This window comes from Amblyomma maculatum, chromosome 5, assembly GCF_055883805.1.
Source record: "Amblyomma maculatum isolate TAMU_Amacu chromosome 5, ASM5588380v1, whole genome shotgun sequence".
In the NCBI taxonomy this organism is placed as follows: domain Eukaryota; kingdom Metazoa; phylum Arthropoda; class Arachnida; order Ixodida; family Ixodidae; genus Amblyomma; species Amblyomma maculatum.
Window position 1 is genome coordinate 80,118,046 of NC_139348.1, and position 17,476 is coordinate 80,135,521.

The window sequence follows — 17,476 nt, forward strand, 5'->3', positions numbered from 1 at the left end:
CCCGCGCGGAATTTCTATAAATCAGCCTAGATCAGTAGTCTGTTCAGAAATTTAAACACACCATACCGAATATATAATAGTAACCCAATGATATGATTATACTCAAGATCGCGGACAAAATTGCCCTCTGCCCGTATGGCAAAGGTATTACAGGGAATCCACTGTTAGCGATTAATAGCAGTAGGTGTCGTCAAAATGTAAGCCACGAACAGGCAGCAGCGCTTTTTAGACCCCAACGAGAATGCTTTAGCCATGACAAGAAATTCGGCATGTAAACATGGTGCTTACGAAGCGGCAAAAGCCCATTCATTTTGCAAACACAGCAAAGTAAACACTATTCACAAAACGATCCCAAATGCACAACACACACTTCTTGTACTGCTGAATAAAAGTTTGTGTTAAGATACATCTGAGCCATCGAAAAATTCTTTGTCTTAAAGCTGCCTTAGAAAATTACGCAGTCGAAGGAATGCACAAGTTCTTCAGAAAAACACGACCCAAAAACATACACTGACTGCACACTAAAAACGCGTCACATCTCCTATTCTATGTTACACGTGCAAAATACGTTCACGTTGCGTCACAAACGACTTCTTAGCGTTCTTAGCTCAAAAACAGCAACATTATTTCTGCAGGCAAAAGGAAACTAGTTACCGGCCAAACAAGGCGACGCATTGAAAAGCACGGTGAGGTGGGCGTAACCGGCGGCACATGACCGGCTCAGCATCAACGTTTATATTGAAAGAGCAAAGAAAGCATACGCTTTGATGCAAGCCGGTGTACGTATGATAAGCTATCTACCTTTGATGCGGAGTGGAACCGAACATCGCTACGCCGCCTTGCGGGTGGTCAGACCCTTACTTGCTGGGCCGCGAAAAGGCTCGAGTGTCCGCTCTTTACGTAAGTATGTTTCTCTATGGACAGCCCCCTGAATTCGGACCCCTTCCTGCCGCTACCAGAACGACGCACCCCCAGACGGCCGTAGAACCTGCTTCAATGACATCTGAGAGCAGGCTTCCCACCCACATCCTGTGTCATCAGCTGCGAACACCACCCTCTTTTCATGGCGACGTGTTCGAGGACGCCGAGGACTGGCTTGAGAACTACGAGCGAGTTGCTCGTTACAACGGGTGGAGTGATGAGCGTAAACTCCACAACGTGTACTTCGCACTTGAGTCTGCACGGACATGGTTTGAAAACCATGAGGCTTCCTTCCCATCCTGGGCAGCCTTCTGTCGTGATTTGAAAGCCACGTTTCCTAGCGCCGACTGCCGGGAGCGAGCAGAAGCTGCGCTACACTCGCGCATTCAGCGCCAGAACGAGAGCGTGCGTATGTTCTTTGAGGACATGACACGCCTTTTCAAGCGTGCAGACCCACAAATGCCAGAAGATAAGAAGCTGCGTCACCTGATGCGGGGCGTTAAACAAGAACTGTTCGCGGGACTGGTGCGCAGTCCACCGCGCACTGTGGCGGAGTTTTTCAGCGAGGCAGCGACCATGGAGACAACGCTGCAGCACCGAGCCCGTCAGTATAACCGTGATGTGAACATCATTGGGTTCGACGCACCCCCTGTCCAGGTCGGCAGCGACATGGACGCATTACGAAATCTCATCCGTTCTGTCGTGCGGGAGGAACTGCAAGCGCTCCGGATGCCTTGCAACACAACTCCTTTTCCTTCACTGGCTGAAGTCATCCGGGACGAGGTGCGTATAGCAGCTGCAGCTGAGCAAGTTGCTGACGTTCCCCAGCAGCGCGTTTCCCACCAGGCGTTCGATGCGAGGCCCACCTACGCGTCCGTCCTACGTAAGGCTCCCCCGCGGGACCATAGTATTAACGCCGCAGCTCCAGCAATGGAGCCGCAGGGTCCTCGCATGGAGGACCTCGCATGGAATCGCATGGAGCCTCGCTACTCCCCTCCGCCAATCTACCAGCGACCCCCTAGAAGTCAAGTATGGCGGCCGCCCCGGGACCGTCGGCCCCTGTGCTATCATTGCGGTGAAGCCAGTCACCTTTACCGGGCGTGCCCGTACCGCCGCGTCCACATGCGGGGTTTCACCTCGGAGGGCCTCTACCCTCGGAATGCAGAACGGCCTACTGAGATTGCAAGCGACCTTGCAGCGCGACAGTACCCCGTCACATCCGGTTACCAAGAGCGTCGGTCTACGTCCCCGACGAGCAACCGTTCGACAAGTCCCAACTCTTCCCGACGCCACTCTCCCAGCCCTGGCCGGGAAAACTAATACCAGCGGCCTTCGGAGGCAGAGTCGCTGATGTCGGGAAATGTGAAGATCCTCCGTGATCGTCAGGCCAAACCGACGAGATTTCGCTTGTGTCAGGTAGCGACAGCATCCGGCATACTACCTCCGATTTGTGTGTAACGATTGATGGAGTGGATGTCACCGCGTTACTCGACACTGGTGCCGATCATTCAGTAATGAGCCGTGGTGTCGCCCGAGGATTGAAGAAAGTTTTGACACATTGGTCCGGCCCGAAAATTCGTACGGCGGGAAGTCACTTGATTGAACCTGCAGTCAAGCGCACAGCGCGGGTCGGCATCCGTGGTTTTGTGTATGTCGGAGAATTTATCGTGCTTCCTGAGTGTTCGAAAGACTTGATCCTTGGTCTAGACTTCCTGCTGACCAACGGCGCTGTCATTGACCTGAAAGAAGCGCGTGTTTCCTTTTCGACGAAACGAGCCGTGGCGCGCATTGAAAACGAAGATCCGGGTCTGAACGTTTTGCGTATAGTCGACGATGACGTGAGCGTTCCGGCACGTTCTAGTGTGCTGGTTCTTGTAAGGCATGATTTGCTCCACGATTACGAGGGCATCGCGAATGGGCACCTTCCGCTACTACTCGATAAGGAATTAGTCGTTGCTCGAGGACTCGTACAACTCCAGAACAGTTGTGCTACTGTCCTCCTCACAAATTTTGCTAAGGAGATGCGGCATCTCGCCAAGGACACGGCTGTTGCCGTTCTTCACGATGTTACTACCTTACCTCATTTATGCAGCGATGGAGCGAGCCCTAACGAAACCGCACCTTGTCATGCTCTGCAAACCGTTAAAATTGGCCCCGACTTGAGGCCTGATCAAAGGAATCTTCTCTCGGCTTTTCTGAGCGATTTCGCAGACTGCTTCGCCACAGGCTCTAAGGTCGGTCGTATTCCTGTCGCCATGCACCGCATCATCACCGATGAGACCACGTTACCGGTATGCCAGCGCCCATACCGGGTTTCTCCTAAGGAACGTGACGCCATTAAAACGCAAGTGGATGAAATGCTTGCGGACGACGTGATCCAGCCTTCGACGTGCCCACGTGCGTCGCCAGTCGTCCTTGTCAAAAAGAAAGATGGCACCTTGAGATTCTGTGTCGTTTACCGAAAGTTAAATAACGCGACCAAAAAGGACGTCTATCCGCTGCCCAGGATTGATGATGCCCTCGACCGACTACGCGATTCCAGGTACTTCTCCTCATTAGACCTCAAAAGCGGATACTGGCAAATCGAGGTGGATCAGAGAGACAGAGAGAAGACTGCATTTGTGACGCCCGACGGCCTATACGAGTTTAAGGTGTTTCCGTTTGGTCTATGCTCTCCACCGGCCACGTTCCAACGTATGATGGACACGGTTTTATCAGGTCTGAAGTGGCAGTCGTGCTTGGTGTACTTAGATGATGTTATTTTCTCGCCTACTTTCGAGCAACACTTGGACAGGTTGCGCATCGTGCTTCAAGCACTCAAAGGCGCGCAACTAACGATCAAGCCTGAGAAATGCCACTTTGCTTTCAAGGAACTACGCTTCCTCGGCCATGTTGTGAGTGCACAGGGCGTTCTCCCTGATCCCGAGAAGACTACCGCAGTGTCAAATTTTCCACGCCCCACCGACAAAAAGGCACTTGCGCCGTTGAAGAATCCGCTGCTAAACCCCGACGATGATAGTATACGGCTTATATGGGTGCATTGGTGCGTGGGGTCGACTAGCATAACATTAAAAATAATAAAATCCCATCGTAAGCTCGCCACTGGTTTATTTTGAGCAGTGTAGTTCACAGTGATCATGACAAATCTTGCTATATGCATGAACGATTCCTAGGTCTGTGTTCATACTACCGACGCTCCGTCCAAGATTTTTCTAAGATAGCTGAACAACTGACAGCACTAACCAGAGAGGACATACCCTTCCTGTGGGGAGAAGATCAAGAACAAGCCTTCCAGGAGCTTAGAAGCCGCCTACACAAACCCCCAATACTCGCTCATTTCGATGAAGACGCCGCAACCGACGTACATACTGATGCCAGCAACGTTGGCCTCGGCGCGGTACTCATTCAGTGGCAAGGCGGAGTAGAACGGGTTATCGCCCACGCGAGCCGAACACTCTCACGATCGGAGGCGAACTATTCGACAACGGAGAAGGAGTGCCTTGCGGTAATCTGGGCCATCAGCAAGTTTCGGCCATATTTGTATGGACGACCCTTCCGTATTGTCAGCGACCATCATTCCTTGTGCTGGCTGGCAAGCCTTAAAGACCCGTCTGGACGCTTAGCTCGTTGGAGCCTCCGTCTTCAAGAGTATGACGTTACTGTTGTCTATAAGTCGGGACATAAACACCAAGATGCGGATTGCTTGTCACGCGCGCCATTGGACTCCACTGCTGTGGAAAACGCCGACGATTTTCCCTTTATTGGGGCCATTACCCAATCCCATATGGCTGACCTTCAACGCAAGGACCCGGAGCTGGCGCCGCTCATCAATTATCTGGAAGGACGCGATGGTAGAGTACCGCTTGTTTTTCGTCGTGGCTTGCAGTCATGCGCTTTACGAAGTGGAGTTCTCTACAAGCGCAATTTTGAAAGATCAAGAGAGACATTTCTACTCGTAGTACCTACGCACCTACGGCCTGACATCTTGAGCGCTTGCCACGATGAACCATCCGCCGGCCACGTGGGAGTTAGTCGTACGCGTGCAAGAATTCGGGAGAAATACTATTGGCCGAAATTATTACCTTCAGTACGATCGTGCGTTAAAACCTGCCGTGACTGTCAACGCCGAAAGACTCCACCCGTGAAACCAGCTGGATTTCTTCAGCCGATCGCTCCACCGCAAACTCCTTTCCAACAAGTGGGGATGGATCTTCTTGGTCCTTTCCCGAAGTCAACTAATGGAAAGCGTTGGATTGTTGTCGCGACAGACTACTTGACCCGATATGCTGAGACCACGTCGCTCACAAATGGAACTGCCATCGAAGTAGCAGTTTTTTGTCCACGACATCGTGTTGCGTCATGGCGCTCTGTTTGTTATCATTACCGATCGCGGGGCAGCTTTTACGGCCCGCCTGACTAAGGCTGTACTGAACCTTACACATACTAGCCATAGACGGGCCACGGCATACCACCCGCAAACTAATGGCTAGGTGGAACGGCTTAACAGAACTCTGGCCGACATGCTGTCTATGTACGTGGATATAGAGCATAAGACCTGGGACCAAATCCTCCTATATGCCACGTTCGCATATAATACGGCACTTCAGGAGACGGCGCGTCTGACACCCTTCGAGCTTGTCTTCGGTCGTCGAGTGACCACTTCACTGGATACAATGATACAATGCTGCCTGTATACACCGACGACGAACATGAGCTTGACCTGGACATTGCTAGTTTTACTCAGCGTGCGGAAGAAGCGCGGCAGCTGGCAAGACAGCGCATATACCTACAACAGCAACTAGACGCTGACCGTTATAACAAGGGACGACGCTTCGCTGCTTACGAGCCTGGAGACTATGTCTGGATATGGACGCCCGTTCGTCATCGTGGGCTCTCCGAAAAATTGCTGCGTCGGTACTTCGGCCCATACCGTGTCCTCCGCCGCCTCAGCGACGTTACTTATGAAGTTGAATCCGCGACCCAAGATCCCTCAAGCCGCAGACGACGCAAGTTCACTGATGTACACGTCGTCCGGATGAAACCCCACCACGATCGCCCCGCTGACTACTCTTGAGACTGATGGCGCCCCGTTTTGTGCTGTGGAATCCCATACCAACCTAGCATACTATCTGTCAGCTCATCGCATCAAGCAGCATTTGCAGCATCGAGGCGATGCTGCCAAGAAGGGGGGCAATGACATATGCCATTCATAGACGACGAAGATTTGAACGGGCGATTCGGAAAAGACGACGAAGAAAAACGGTGCTCCGCTTTTGTGCAGCCCTGACTGGCTGTTGGTGTTCTTCAGTGCCAAAGTGCCAGAGCGCCTTCTGTGTAACGTTACGTTACAATATTACTGTGAGCTATTTCGCGTCAGATACCGCGAGCAAAATTGCAGAGAATTTCGAATACTTGTTTTCAGGTCTCTTTCATATAGCAAACCACAGCCTTCAAAAATCATTCCTTCCCTTTGCATACAATGACATTAAAAGCATGCCGCAACCTTGTTTCATCGTCTTTAGTTCTTCTCCATCTGTGTTCAAATTAGTAGGAACCCCCCTTCGTTGGAGGGAGACATTAAACACCCCAACTTGTTCTGCTTGTCTGTGTGCTTAGGAGATGCCCCAGTTATAAAGCACTTTAGCCTGCTTCCTAGATTCCCTATTGTTGTTTCAGGTGTTATTTGTTCATCCTTTGCCCTGCGCCTGCAACCATCACGGTGGTTGCATTTTTACACGCTCCGCTCACAACAGAGGCTTTCAACCGAATTCGAAGGAAATAGTCTACTGTAATATCCCGAGCCATCGCCCATTTACGAGGTATCGCCCACGTATCCTATAAGCGAAATATCAGTCACGTGAAAACCAAATATTCATTTCCCGCGTCTAGGCCCGTAACGCTTTGGGCCCACAGTTTGAAAAAATACCTCCCGAGCATATCGACTGTAAAGAGAGGGAGGAGAGCGAAATAAGGTGTTTTATATCCGATTCATTAGAAAGTTTCATGACGTCAACATCTAAGGATGATCATGCATCGAAGTGACGAAGGCAAGCATCCTTTTGTTAGCAAGGTCAAGGAAAGAGAGCCAGAAAGAACTTTCTTTGCAACAGCAACACGGGCAGGTGGTCTTGTGTGGCCCCCAGGTATAGGTCAACGTCCTAGGCCTATGAAATGAGTTTGAATTGAGCGGTCATATAGCTGGTCATGTAGAGTGGTGAGTAATTGGTCCCAGCATTGAGCAAATGAAGTTGGCAGGACGGCGCTTTGGGGCGGGGTCCAATCACTAGAGGGCATGAGCTTGAGGGCGGGTTTTCCGTGCCTCCAGTTTGGGAACGTCTTGTTATATTAATTGCTGTAATTATATCTTGGAGTGGCTATTAATTAGGTCCACCTGCAATCTGCAGACCAGGCAGGCTTGCGCGCGGCCGAGGGTTGTGTGGGGAAGCGAGAAACGGCGCCTTGTCCTTTTATGCAAATTCGTGTTTTAGGCAAAGTCTATCGGTTCATCAAGAGATTTGCAGCCGCGGGGCCGCCTTCCCGCGTTATTATTCCCACAAAAGTGTTCTTTGTTTCCTGAGTTGCTCGCGTGCACAGGTATCATGATTGGCAATTTCGCTTTCGGGGGTGGGGACACGTAGGAGACTTGCAGCGGGAAGATAGTTGAAACCTGCCGAATAATATAGGATTGCTTCGGTCACTGAAGGCCTAAGCGTGCGCATTTCAGAGATAGCCAGCGCTATCTTTGTCTCTTATGTGGTGGTGGTGGCAGGTTGCGCGTATCTCGGCAGTGGAGATAAGGGTATATTTCACGTGGCTCAGATTAAGTAGGCTGTTGTATTGTGCCTTGAACAAGTAATCGCTATAGAATTACGACAACCAAAGACCAACCAAGAATTAAACCAAATTTTTTGAAAGGGCTGTTCGCCTTCGAAAATATCTATGCTATCGACCAGGTGACACATAAATGCTCGAAACAAACACCTCTTATACATAGCATTCATCGACTACGAGAAAGCATTTTACTCTGTTGAAACCTGAGTGTTTATGCGGGCATTGCTGAATCAGATTGCAGATGAAGCATATATGAAAGTACTAGAAGATATGTAGTGGGTTAAGTGAAACCATAAATGTGCATAAATAAACTAATAAAATTGCCAATAAAGAAATATTTTAGGCAAGGAAACGTAATCTCCCCAGTTCTTTTCGCAGCTTGTTTAACGGAAGTATTGAGAGACATGGAAAGGGAGCAGTTAGTGATTACTAAGAATATCTTAGTTATCTGCTACTTGCTGATCATGTTGCCACGCTAGGTAATTCAGGGGACGAAATGAAGAGAACGAATAATGACTTAGGAAAAGAAGAATGCTAGGCCTGAAAATTAAAATACAGAAGTCTAAGGTACTGTTAAACATTCTGGAAAAAACGTTTTCAATACGTAGCGATGCACTGAAAGGGTTGGTAGCGGAGTTAACAAGAAAGTGGTAGCTGAACAAGCCTGCTAGTGAAAGATGGTAATGGCTGATCCGAACCACGAATTGGAAATAATAGGAGAATAAGTGTTGAAGTGTTGAAAAACTGACCCTGGCAACGTTTAATGCTGGAACCCTAGCTAGTGAAGCTAGTTTAGCAGTGCTGTTAGAGGAACTAGAGGGCATGAAATGGGATGTCATAGGGCTTAGTGAGGTTAGGAGGCCGAATGAGGCATATACTGTACCGAAGGATGGGCATGTACTGTGTTATCGAGGTTTACCAGAGAGGCGACAACTAGGAGTAGGTTTCCTTGTCAATAAGTATATAGCGGGTAATATAGATGAATTCTATAGTATTAATGAGAGGGTTGCAGGCATCGTAATTAGGCTTAATAAGCGGTATAAACTGAAGGTTATTCAGGCCTATGCACCCACATGTAGTTACAATGACCAGGCAGTTGAAAGCTTCTATGAAGATGTAGAATCGGCAATGCGAAAAGTAAAGACGCAGTATACTGTACTAATGGGCGACTTCAATGCCAAGGTAGGGCAAAAGCAGGCAGGAGACAAGGCAGTAGGTGACTATGGAATTGGTTCTACGAATAGCAGGGGGGAGTTACTAGTTGAGTTTGCAGAGCGCAATAACTTCCGAATCATGAATACCTTCTTCAGCAAACGGAAGAACCGGAAATGGACATGGAAAAGTCCTAACGGAGAGACTAAAAATGAAATCGACTTCATAATTTGTTCAACCCCCGCCATTGTGCAGGATGTAGAGGTAATCGGGAAAGTGCGATGCAGTGACCACAGGATGGTGAGGTCCCGAATTAGCCTAAATCTGAAGAAGGAACGCAAGAGATTAGTAAGAAAGAAAGCCATCAACGAATTAGCGGTGAGGGGGAGGGCAGAAGAGTTCAGGATCTAGCTACAAAATAGGTATTCAGCTCTAACTGAGGACGGTGACATTACCCTAGAGGAAAGGAACAATAATTTCAGAGATATCATTACTGAGTGCGCGGTAGAAGTAGGCGGTAGGATAGTTAGAGAGGATACCGGTAAGCTGTCTAAGGAGACGAAAGATTTGATTAAGAAACGCCAGAGTATGAAAGCTTCCAATCCAACAGACCAGATCGAATTGGCCGAGATATCAAAGCTAATCAATAAGCGCAAGGTGGCCGATATAACGAAGTATAACACGGAGAAAATTGAGCATGCTGTAAAGAACGGGGGAAGCCTTAAAGCGGTAAAGAAGAAATTGGTCATAGGGAAAAACCAGATGTATGCGATAAGGGACAAGGCGGGCAACGTCATCACTAATGTGGACAAGATAGCGATAAGGGACAAGGCGGGCAACGTCATCACTAATGTGGACAAGATAGTCAAAGTAGCCGAAGAGTTCTATACAGATCTTTACAGTAGCCAAAGTAGTCAGGACCGTAATGAGATTGGCGGTAGGGAAAAACAGTCAGACGTTCCACCAGTGACGAAGGACGAGGTCAAGAAAGCACTAGAAACTATGAAAAGGGGGAAATCAGCTGGAGAGGATCAGATAACTACAGATTTGCTGAAGGACGGGGGGGGGGGGATATCGTGCTAGAAAAACTGGCCACCCTGTATACGCAGTGCCTGGTGTCATCGACGGTACCGGAACCATGGAAGAATGCAAACATTATCCTCATTCACAAGAAAGGGGACTCTAAGGACCTTAAAAATTACAGACCAATTAGCTTACTTTCTGTTACGTATAAGGTATTTACTAAGGTAATCGCTAATAGAATCAGGACAATCTTAGACTGCAATCAAGCAAAGGATCAAGCAGGGTTTCGGAAACGGTACTCTACTATCGATCATATCCATACCATCAATCAGGTGATAGAAAAATGCTCGGAATATAACCAGCCCTTATACATAGCATTCATTGATTACGAAAAAGCATTTGACTCAGTTGAAACCTCGGCGGTGATGCAGGCATTGCGTAATCAGGGGGTAGACGAGCCGTACGTGAAAGTGCTGGAAGATATATATAGTTGCAGCACAGCAACCATAGTTCTGCATAAAGAAAGTAACAAAATTCCCATAAAGAAAGGTGTTAGGCAAGGAGACACAATCTCCCCAGTACTATTCACAGCTTGTCTAGAGGAAGTATTTAGAGATTTGGAACGGGAGCAGTTAGGGATAAGGGTAGATGGAGAATACCTCAGTAATCTGCGATTTGCTGATGACATTGCCTTGCTAAGCAACTCAGGGGATGAACTGCAAATAATGATTGATGACCTAGACAGAAAAAGTAGAAAGGTGGGCTTGAAAATCAATATGCAGAAGACTAAGGTAATGTTCGACAGCCTTGGGAAGGAACAGCAGTTTACATTAGGTAGCGAAATACTGGAAGTAGTAGGCGAGTATGTCTACTTAGGACAGGTAGTAACCGCTGATCCGGACCATGAAAAGGAAATAAGAAGAATAAGATTGGGATGGAGCGCATTTGGCAAGCACTCGCAGATTATGACTAGCAGCTTACCGGTATCGCTCAAGAGGAAAGTATAAAACGGTTGCATCTTGCCTGTACTCACCTATGGGGCTGAAACGTGGAGGCTAACCAAGAGAGTTCTACTTAAGTTGAGGACAACCCAGAGGGCTATGGAACGAAAAATGGTAGGGGTAACATTAAGAGATAGAAAGCGTGCAGAGTGGGTCAGAGAAATAACTCAAGTTACCGACATTCTAGTGGAAATTAAGAAGAAGAAATGGACATGGGCAGGACGTGTAGCGCGAAGAGAGGATAACCGATGGTCGCTAAGGGTAACAAACTGGATTCCAAGGGAAGGAAAGCGTAGCAGGGGGCGGCAGAAAGTTAGGTGGGCGGATGAGATTAAGAAGTTCGCAGGGGACAAGTGGATGCAGCTAGCTCAGAACCGGGTTAAGTGGAGAAATATGGGACAGGCCTTCGCCCTGCAGTGGGTATAATTAGGCTGATGATGATGATGATGAACAGATTATGAGTAGCATCTTACCGAGATCGCTCAAGAGGAAAGTATACAACAGTTGCGTCTTGCCGGTATTCGCCTACGAGGCTAAAACTTGAATGTTAACGAAGAGGCTTTTTCTTAAATTGAGGACAACGCAGATAGCAATGCAACGAAAATTGGTAGATGTAATGTCAAGAGAAGGGAAGCGTGCAGAGTGGGTCTGAAAAATAATTCGGTCTATTGATACTCTTGTGGAAAGCCAGAATAATGGGCATGGAAGGACATGTGGTGCGAAAAGGAGGCTAAAGCAGACGCTTGGGCACGTTGGTGATCAATTGAGGGTAAACACTTTGTGCACTTCTTATGGTTTGTGCACTTCCCATGTCCTTGTCTTTTTTGCGCTGTTTACCCTCAATCAGCAAAAAGGAGATAACCGATAATCTGTAAGAATAGGTAATTGGATTCCGAGGAAGCAAAAGAGTGGATTCCGAGGAAATAAAAAAGCAGCAGGGGCGACAAAAATTAGATAAAGGTGTTCGCAGGGATGAGGTGGAGGTAGCTTGCTCTGGAACGGGTTAATTAGATTAATATGGAAGAGACCACCGCCCTGTAGAGGGTATAGTCCGGCTGATGATGACGATGTCTTGCCATGTGCTCGTATGTTGCGTGTTTGAAGGCACGACAGGTGAAATTGACTGCTCGGGCATTGTGCTGGCAGCGTGGGGCGTGTCGGACAGGGAGCATGTTCATTTGTAGCGGTTTAATAAAGAGGCGGCTACTTACGCGTGTCGGGAGGAGGGCTGGAAGATAGGAATCTCCGATTAGGCTGAAGTTTAGCCTGTCAGTGAGGAGACTTCCATACTTTGTTCTGGAGAGGCAATGGATTTGAGCTGTATCGTGTGCCCCTATGAGTTCCTAAAGAGTGCTGTTAATATCGATTCGGAGGAGGTGTTAGTGGGCGTATATTGCCTGCAACCCTAGCGTATTGTTGCAACATTGGGCCATCTGGATGACTTTGGCATGAGGGGCGGAGCTATCCTTTTCCTGCGTGGTTACGGAGGTGAAATTTTCGGCGTTCAGGAGCAATGAAGATGTCCAGGCATCCAGGTCTGCAATAAGTATGGGTACGCTTTCAATATGTACGTACCTTGAGGTGTCACAGTTTTGTGCTTCACTGCGCGGTCTGCACTCTTGTGTGTGGTTGTGAATATCATGCTGATGATGTGGTTGTCGCTGCCTATGTTTATGCCGATGTGTTTCTTGTGCGTGTCAGCTGTTTCGAGCGAAACTGAGGTCAGGACATCTGCCCCGTGTGACTCTTACCGACGCGGGTGGGGCTGTCTGAGTCGAGGGGTAGTGTAATTTGCAACGCCTGGGTGGTCTCCCACACTTTGGCTCTGTTACAGAAGCATGTTTTCGAAGGCTAGCATCACTCTCCATTTGGTGCGTGAAAGGCATCAAGTATGAGAAGAATTTGAATTGCTGCGGGAGCGCCCTTGTTGGCTCTGCTGTCAAGGGTTGCTCCTCCTGTGCTCTTGTAGCAGAGGGGAGGGGAGGTGTAGACATTGTGAATATAAATTGGGGCTTGTGATCTGGTGTGCAGGAAGACGTACAGTTAGGTGGGCGGGAGTTCGGAATAGTTTATGTCCAGTTTATTGTCTTATATTTCAACAGACCAACATGGTGGGGCTGGGTCTTTAACTTCGGTTTTCGTTGGTTGTTTGCGGCGTCAATGGCATGTCTGGTGTGCGTGTTTCCCGGAGTGCTATTATGTGAGGGGTACTGGACGGTGCCTTAAGGACGCACTTCATGGTCTGTCGCTTTGCCTCAAAGCCCCTGCAGTTCACGGCTAGACCGGGATGAGGTAATTAGTGATCGCATTTTGTGTGCGCCTCGAGGCACTGCTATCAATCTACGGGCTATTTTAAATTACCTATGCCACGTGTTGTGCTCAGAGCTTTTAGCCTAATATTTGCGGTGAGCACAAAAGAGCAAAATTTAGCCTCCTTTTCATTGAGTTCGATAGTTATTTTCATTTCGTCAACAATTCGACAGTTCCTGCTACTTACCTTTGGCGGAAATTCGTACTCGTATGCACATCCCTTGTGTTTATTACTTTCTTTGGGATCGTGTCCTTTTCATTAACATTGGTTTTGGGCGTCACAGTCAGCCAAACTTTCGATAAGCTGCTGATGTCTCAAGCTTTCTTTCTTTCTTTCTTTCTTTCTTTCTTTCTTTCTTTCTTTCTTTCTTTCTTTCTTTCTTTCTTTCTTTCTTTCTTTCTTTCTTTCTTTCTTTCTTTCTTTCTTTCTTTCTTTCTTTCTTTCTTTCTTTCTTTCTTTCTTTCTTTCTTTCTTTCTTTCTTCCTTTCTTTCTTGCTTTCTTTCTTTCTTTCTTACATCTTTCTTAGACATTAAGCGTACTGAGAATTCGTCTGGCTGGACGTACAGGGGAGGTCAAAAGTTCCCAGGCCGCAGGTTTTGCTTCTGGTCAGCATATTCCAACACGGGAGATCCCATTAAAGCTATAAATAATGTCAGAGCTTAGAATAATGCTTCTTCTACCCTCTACATGTATTTTGAGATTTGGGGTCGTCGTAGCTGCCTGACTATACTTCTCAGAAGCAGACTGTGTGGCCTGGGAACTTTTGACCACTTCTGTACGTGCCCTATATCATGTCTCCTCGTCATATTCGCGGCTTCTTTTGCGCTGTATCTCACCTCTCCGTGTAGCTCGTTGACGGACTGATGACTCTGCCTAAAAGCTGCGTTGTTTCAGTGGACTCAAATCCCGTGATTCGAGATGGTATTTTCACTGTAGCGGTGATCACTAAGTTAGCTATCGCTGCTTCGGTGCCTCTATCAGTATTCTTCGTACTAGTGGTGCAGCAGGTTCATTAAACAAAGATGAGACACGCCTGCTTATGAGCAACAATGCAAGCATTTTCGCAGTAATGATAAACTGGACTAAATTTTCAGAAATATCTTTATCTAACGTTTTGTTTGTATTTTCACTAAACTTGAATACGTATGTTGTCTCAAGTACTCTGAGAGCATAGATATAAACAGGAGCCGCGTGGTGAATATGATTCCAATATTGCGGCCTAGAAGAAAAGACACCGTCCGCGACATGCCAGCTCTTGTGTTACAGTTCTAGAGAGAGACGATGTAGATCTCTATCTCCGGATATTTTCGTTTGCTATGTGGAGTGCTTGTTATGATGTTACGAGGTTTTGGCCCTTTGCACCATATTGTCTTGTTATATCAAACGTGATGTACAAAACGCGCAGTGTCCGGATATCTGTGCTGTTGCCGTGTATCCGAGTAAACAACACGATGACCTGCTTTGCTCGTCTTGGCATTTGAGGCATTGATGGTACTTCTGATTCACGCAGTCACAAGGTCACAGTACTATGACAATCCTACTAAAATCACTAGAGAGATCAGAAATAGCTGAAATAATTCAGATGGGAGAGGGTTTTGACGGTACTCACTCTAGTTTTATCGACTGCGCACATCTCAAAGTGTACTGCCGTTTCCTCAATCAAAAAAGTAAATTTATTGCAAAATATATTTGCACAATGGGGAAAATACTGCCGTAGTTGCTTGTGGTTAGGGTGCTTTATTGCTGAGCAGGAAGAACCACAATCGACACTGCGGCGGCAATTTGAATAAGGAAAGCGCAAAGTGCCTGTGGATTGGGAAATCGCAATGAACCGAATATAATATTAGATGGATGAAATTATTAGTACTTATTCACTCCGACATCTCTTACAGCCTAAACTGGGCAGTACAAATAACGTGCATATAACAGCGGAAGGACAGCGAGACACAAAGATCTTTCAAGTTAGCTTTATTAAAACCTATTTAAGCAATTTTATATTTAACATCACCGGAACAAAGTTTAGCACAAGTAAAGCTAAGGAGAATAAGGCACGCAGAACCAAACGAAATGTGTGAGGTAAATGCTTTCAAGTCATACGCCGATGTGTAATTCATGTTGGTTTGCATTTGTATCTACACTGGCTCCTTACACAGGACTGAAATGAACAAGCAAGCATGAAAAGTCTAAATAGTTTCACGCACCTAAAAGTATGAAACGAGAATGGAAAAACTTATTTTTGTAATTTTCACTTGAATTTACTGACTCAGCTAACTGAAATGAGAAAATCTTGTATAGCAAACATTTTATTTACAAAAATAATTATAGCCTACTATTTTAATGAAAAATGAACATTTTCGGTTTAAAAAAGAGCTGAAAGACAGATTCAGAGCCATGAAAAATGAAAATGAAACAAATATTTTCACATTGGTGATGTTTACTTTTTCTTGCAAATAATGTATCTTCATATCATGTGCGCCATCTTCTACCGACTTGTGTTTGATTATAAAATCAACAGAACATAGTATCACATGTTAAAATAAAATATGAAATAGGATAACCTAGGTCACTGCATGGTAAGAAGTACTAACCAGATTATATACTTATTAAATTTTTTGTAACTAACATGCTCGCACCGCTATTATATTCTATAATTGAATGTTTAAGAGGGGGAAACGTAGGGTAGGACATTTTACAGGGGCCTTTTTTAGGTTGGTTTTGTTGGGTTTGTAGGGTTTTACATCCCAAAGCGGCTCAGTCTATGAGAGACGATTCTGGTAATTTCTATTGCCTGGGGTTCTTTAACATGGATTGTCATTGCAGAGCACATGGACGCCACTCCGTTTCGCCTTCGTCGAAATGCAGCCGCTGGCGGTCGGATTCGGGCATTTTACGACTGCCTTCCTGGAGACAACAGGGTATATTATGAGAGCAAACATATACGTAATTGAATACAGCGATCTCCAAGAAATATGAAAAGGAAGCCTGTGCTATGGAGTAGAGGGATTTGATGACTTGTGTTTTGTTACGGTGAGTTTTATGGCACATAAGGAACTAAGGCTACCATGCGCCAATACCCAGGGTAAAATATGCTTTTGTTGCAAAAGAGAAAATGGATGTACTAAAAATCTAGTTTGTTTAGAAACTTTCAAGCCTTGAGGACTTTAAAACACATGCTAGGTCTGCGATTTCACTCTCTCCTAAATATAAGGGGGCCTGGAATGTGATGGCATGATTAAAAAATAATAAGATGCTTTCTCCGTCGTGGCTAAAATTTTGAGCATGCAATTAAAATGTGTTTCACAGTGAATGTCTGTCCACATTCTTCAAAGGTGGTTTTTTAATGTTTCCTTAGTAAAACATTGTGTACAAGATGTGTCTCCGATGCGGAAACGGCTTACTATCACCTCTATAAAACCCTGCTGATGTTTGCTCTGCAGCTCGCGTAATATAGATTTTATGAGACGTAATTATTATTTTGTTGGGTATTGCACATACGTTGCTATTTGGCCTTATTTTTATGCTTTATTACCTTCACGCAATCTTTATGCGATATGTTTACTTTCTCAATAGCGTTGTTGCGAGACAGATTAGCACACGTGTCTGCTCTCTCATTGCCATCAATGCCTACGTGATTTCGGATCTTTCGGAATATTATGTTATGTTCATGTGTTGTTTATATGAGGTAACGTACGTCACCATTAGTGCATTGCAGCATTTCTGAAAATTAAAGCTCTGACTACGCCCAGCGAATTCGTCAGGTAACACTGTTCTCAATGCCCTCTTTTGTAATTTCATTAATGTGATTACGTTCATGCCCCTGCAGTTTACCCTAGTGGCATTTTCTACACGGCGTACAAATTCCGCAGGGTACAAGACACATGAGAGAAGCAGACAAGACGAGCTCGTCCCGTTTGCTTCTCCCCAGTGTCTAGATCCTGTTCAGTTTTATGTTTTGTAATCGTGTCATACCAACTAGCCCTCATCGCTCACTCTTACACGGCGTCGAACTGTTTCTATTAGAGGGTAAGCATATCTGACAAAGCGTGTCTTTTGACGGGATCGATGATATCCATTCACCGGCTGTGGTCACTCGTTGCCAAGACAGCAAAAAAAAGTTATGTCAACGCTAGCGTCACGTTGCCGCACTGTGCTTGCCAAATGTATGTCACACAGCGCACGTGACGGCCACGCCTTGCCAAAACTTGGACAATGAGGCCGACACATGCCGAATATAAA